The sequence below is a fragment of the Lipotes vexillifer genome, unplaced genomic scaffold (assembly GCF_000442215.2).
Source record: "Lipotes vexillifer unplaced genomic scaffold, Lipotes_vexillifer_v1.1 scaffold469, whole genome shotgun sequence".
In the NCBI taxonomy this organism is placed as follows: Eukaryota; Metazoa; Chordata; class Mammalia; order Artiodactyla; family Lipotidae; genus Lipotes; species Lipotes vexillifer.
This window is the reverse complement of record NW_006788006.1, coordinates 4,306,551-4,311,953: the sequence shown is the minus strand read 5'-3', so window position 1 is coordinate 4,311,953 and position 5,403 is coordinate 4,306,551. Positions and strand designations below refer to the sequence as shown.

Below are 5,403 nucleotides of genomic sequence, written 5' to 3'. Positions count from 1 at the left end.
GCAGGCTCAGCGGCCATGGCTCACGGGCCCAGCCGCTCCGCGGCACGTGGGATCTTCCCGGACCGGGGCACGAACCCGGGTCCCCCGCAGCGGCAGGCGGACTCTCAACCACTGTGCCACCAGGGAAGCCCTGGTATCTTTTCTTGTTAGCCTTTTGCAATCCCAGCTGCACAATTTGATGGTGTTACAACTTACCTGCCTCAAGAATGTGGAAATTTATCCTTTCTATTGTGATCATTCCCAACTCCTCAACCTTGCCTGTTCTGACACCTTCACCAAATAACATAGTTATGTATTTTGTTAGCACTGTCTCTGGATTATTCCCAATCTCAGGGACCTTTTACTCTACTATAAAATTGTAAAATTTCTTCCATTCTGAGAGTCCCCTCATCCAGTGGGAGGTATAAAGCCTTCTCCAGCTGTGGCTCTCACCTGTCAGTTGTTTGCTTATCCCTTTCCCCCGTCCCCTGGAAACCTCTAATCTACTTTCTGTCTCTATGACTCTGATTATGCTAGGGACCTCATATAAATGCAATCATACCATAGTTTTCCTTTTGTGACAAGTTTCTTTCACTTAGCATATCTTCACGTTTCATCCATGGTGTAGCAGATATCAGAGTGTCCTTTTTTAAGCCTGAGTAGTATTCCATTGTATGGATGGATGTACCACATACTTCTGAGGATGGACATGAGGGTTGTTTCCACCTTTTGACTATTGTGAATGGTGCTGCGATGAACATAGTTGGAAGAGCATCTGTTCAAGTCCCTGCTATCAGTTCTTTTGGTTACACACGTAGGAGTGGAATTGCTGGCTCATAGAGTAATTCTACACTTAGCTTTTTGAGGAACCACCGAACAACAGCTGCATCATTTTACATTCCCACCAACAGTGCAATAGGGTTGCATTTTCTCCACACCTTTGTCAACACTTGTTATTTTCGAGTTTTTTTTTTTTTTTTTAATTGTAGCCACCCTAACAAGTGTGAATGCACACACCTTTTAACGCAGCAATTCCACTTTGGGGAATTTATCTTTAACCTCTTCCAGAACTTGCTTTGTTAGCTCATTACACATCCTGGCCATCCTTCCATGTCATGCATGTAATTCTCACCCTCTTGTTGATGCCTGTGCTATTTCCTAAGACGGATGGACCTGGGGTTAACTATTGTTTCCTCATGGACAGTTACACTGATTTCAATTTTTAGACATTGCCACATTGCAACAAATATATGCTTCATGGGAAGGTTCATAAAACCTTCCAAAAACCGGGCTTCTTTCACTCCTTAATTTGCTAAGCACCCCTGAAAGACTGGAGTCTGTGGGCTGTTTGCTTTCAGACCGTGGTTACATGAGAGCTCCTGCACAGTCGGTAGGTCTCTGCAAACTCTTCCCCCAAATAATAGAGCTTTGGTGGCTGGACCTAAATTTCTGCTGAACACTTCTGCAAAGTGGATAGAGGTCGTTTCACGCTCATGTTTACTTTCAAACTGTGATTCCCCAGAGACCCTATGCCTGGGCGGTAATGAGCAGGCAGCAGCTGACCTCATCTGGTGGAAAAAGAATGGCCAGCCAGCTACTCAGCTGCTGTTCCATTGATCGACTCCCAGTTTCTTCTGGTGTTCTGCATTTCACTATGCAAAACTATGAAGACCCACACAACAGATATCCACATACCCACCCCCCAGCTTTTCCAAGACAGCTCAAGTCTCCAGCCCGCCCCTCCCCAGTTTCCTGCCCTGGATCCCACCAGAGGCCAGAGACAGTGGCTGTCTGTCATGAATCTGGTGTTTAGTATGCCCTGACTCACCTGTATATCATCACAGAGAATTGGGTTTTGCTGGTTTTTAGATTTTATTTTGTTTGCTCTTTCTTTAAAATTGAAGTGTATAGTTGATTTACAATGTTTCAGGTATACATCAAAGTGATTCAGTTATATGTATATATCAGTATCTTATTTTCCATGGCATGACTGTAGCCGGCGTGGTGTCTTTGGTTTCCACGGGATCCATCCTGGTGAGCAGGAAGGCTCCTGTTGACCCATGTATGAGTTTGCTGAGCCCACTCTGTCCTTCTACACGTGTTTTTTTCGATACCCTGAAATTTCCAGCAGTCAGCCACGCCCTATGCAAACAGGGAGTTTTATTTCTTCCTTCCTGATCAGTCTGCTTTTTCTTGCCTTATGGAAGCACAAGGCTGACCTGAAGGGTGTGGACGGAGCCGACTCCCGGTCCTTCCAGCTCCAGGGAAAAGGCTTGTGTGTCTGGTCAGGAGGGGCATCAGCCGGTGGTGGGGGGCGGTGAGCTGGGACCCACCACACACGCAGTCCATAGAGATCTCAGACACGGCATCAAGTGTGATTTACGGCACGGGGTTGGTCCTCACCTGCAGTGATAATGGTGCGGCTGGCTCCACGGATGGGAACAGACGGTGAAATTGGATGTGGCACCACGGGACCAGGTTACTCAGCCTTGACGGCTGGAGTGAGAGACCTGGGCTCAGTCCAGAAGCTGGTGGAGCTCAAGACAGATGGAGAGATGGACGGAAAGACAGACAGATGGAGAGAGACAGAGTCAGAGACAGATGGAGAGAGATAGATGGCCGGAGACAGGAGATGTGGCGGCAGAGGGACTCTTCTTTTGTGACTCGTCTCTTTGGAGTGTGACCTGGGGTGGGACTTGTACCAACTGGCCACAGCTGAGCCTCTGGGCATGGGACTCGAGTGCTGGGGGCCCAGGGCCGGTCCTAGCTGTGTCTCAGCGCACCTGAGGTGCCAGGTTCCTGGACTCTCACCAGGACCATGGTAGGCGCCACATGGTGACTGGGAGGGTGACACACTCACCTCAGAGCTCCAGGGTCCTTGGAGGTTTCATTGGCACTTTGGACTTTCCATGTACCAGAAACTCTGAAGTGATGGATGGTCACCGGGTGAACACAGTGACCTCTGATGCATCTTCCCTTCTCTTAGACTTGTTTTTAAGGGATCGAGAAGCAGCAGGCGTCTCCTTGGGACCTGCCATCTCACGCTGTAGCTGTGACCCAAGGGGGAGCAGTCTCGGCGGAGCTGATGGGAAAACTGCCACCTGGGAACGTGGGCCTCCTCCCCATGCTGCAACCTATGGGAGGGACCTGGCAGTCGGAAGGGAGCCTCTGCACCTCTGGACCTTCCCCGGCCTGCACCCACCTACTCAACACCTCTTGCTCACCAGCCCGACCCTGGCCTGCACACCCTCTCGGCCACCTGGCCCTGTGGTCCTTGGGGTCGTGTCTTGTAATTTAAAAATAACCTCCCTTGGGGACTTCCCTGGTGGTCCAGTGATTAGGACCCTGTGCTTCCAGTGCAGGGGGTGTGGGTTTCATCCCTGCTCGGGGAACTAAGATCCCACAAGCTGCACAGCCAATCAATCAATCAATCAATAAAAGTAGGATTAAAAAAATAAATATAATAAAATGGAAAGGGTGTTTCTCCATCTTAGTGACACAATGTTTAAAAAAATATAACCTCCTTTGCAAAGCCTCCCCCAACTCCCCACCCAGCCCTCTCAAGAATCCCAGTGTCCAGCCACGCGGTGGGCATAATGACAAGGTGTTCAGATGAGCTCAGCGGAAACCAACAGTGAAGACAGGCTGCCCAGAGGCACCGAGAAGCTCTGGACAGGCCTTGTCCCTGGACGCCCAGGCACAGCTCGCACCTCAGCCCACCAGGCATCACGCATCCCCTGCTTGTGTTGCAACAAAAATAGAAATGAGACTTTTTTTCCTGATAAAGGAGGAAATAAGGAAACAGTGAGAAGGGTGGCAAATAACAGAAGCAGGCCTGAAAGAGTTAAGCAATCTTGGTTATTCTTAGTTGTTAACTACTAACAAACACTTGTCCTTAGACTTGTCCTTGCAAAGATAATTACTCTCTGACTCCATATGAATTACCCTTTGCACCTGGCACTTCTCCCCCATACTGCCTTGCAGCACTCTTCATTTCAGGAGGAAGGTCATGGGCTAATAACCTCTGGGACAACAGACCCAGTGGCTGAGCCGCCTGACCCCAGCTTTGGCCATGAATTTGCCCAAGAAAAGAAATGCAAGACCTTTATTACTTTGAGCCTTATCACATACCCCAGACCACGAGCCCTGGGCTATATAAACCTTTCTCTATTCCCCAGGGAAGTGGGGGGCACAGTTCTTGTGCACTAGCCTGCTGTGCTACCCCTTTGCCAGGAATGTTTAAGCTATTTTTCTCGTTCCTCCAAAACTCTGTCTCCGTATTGCTTTCTAGCATCAGTGCACAGACAGCCAAGATTTTGGCATTGCTTCTCGGGGTCTGTCCCCACTGTGCGGGTCCCCAAGCTGTGTGCTCACCGGTGGACGTGCTCGCAGGCTCCAGGCCTTTGATGGACCAGCTCCTGGGCCCTCCTGTGTACTCCTTCATCCTCTTCTCTCTGCCCTGAGTCTCTGTCCCGCTGTGCGTCCAGCCTCCCAAATCCATGAACAGCTCACTGATTTCCAGTGTCTCCTGTGACTCGGTTAAAGCACATTAAGGCTCCACATTTCTCCTGAAATACACTTTAGCTGCCTTCCCATGCCTGTTGGTATTGTCAGGTCTAAGTATTTCTTGTTTCCATTATGATTTTTTCTTAGACCCATGAACTATTTAGAGATGTTTTCAAATGTATGGGTTTTTGTTTTTTTTTTTAAATCATCAACAAGGATTTATTGATGGCCCCTTGTAGCAGTCACTGTGTTCTGCGTGCTGGAGATACCCAAGAGAGCACTCCCCATTAAATGTGTATTGTTGGCTACACAGGTGTTTTTGAAATGCGCTAAAGTTTTGATTCTGCAGTTTTTTTCTCAAATATCAGAACACACACGCATTTCCATAACCCTTTCTTAAGATCACAGGCCCATGAAGCGGGTGCCTCATGGCTACAACAGCCCTGTTGCCCAGCACCACAGGCCACCTCCTCCAGGAAGCCCTCCGAGTTTTTTCAGACCATACATGGGGCTGGACGAGGGTACCACCCGGCCCTACCCCCTTACCAGGGAAGGGTCCGTACAGACAGTGCCTTCCTCCACCCCATCCAGCTACTTCCTGGGATGGGAGGGCGGGCCGCTGAGACACCCTGGGAGGACCACCTCCTGAGCCTCTCCTGTCAGAAAGCTGGGATAACAGCGGGTGCCTGCATTGAGCCCCTCGCTCCCACCCCTCACTGGACTCCATAGGGTTCACGTAGGAGGAGCTGTTCCTCTTGGTCCCTGGGCAACCTGGCCACCAGGCCGCACATGTCTCCAGGCTTCAGAAGCCTCGAGCTGAGCCTGGGGCCCAGTAGGGGTTTTTTTTTTTTTTTTTTTTTTTTTTTTTTTTTTTTTTTTTTTTTTGGGTGGGGCGGGCTCTCCCTTGTTTTGTTCTTT

The 5,403-nt window shown here is 49.5% G+C and overlaps 1 pseudogene; it reads left to right on the top strand.

Moving 5' to 3' along the window:
* LOC103084989 (putative gustatory receptor clone PTE01) overlaps nucleotides 1-501 on the top strand; it is a 1,811-nt pseudogene extending 1,310 nt beyond the window's left edge.
* Nucleotides 502-5,403: the final 4,902 nt, after the last annotated feature.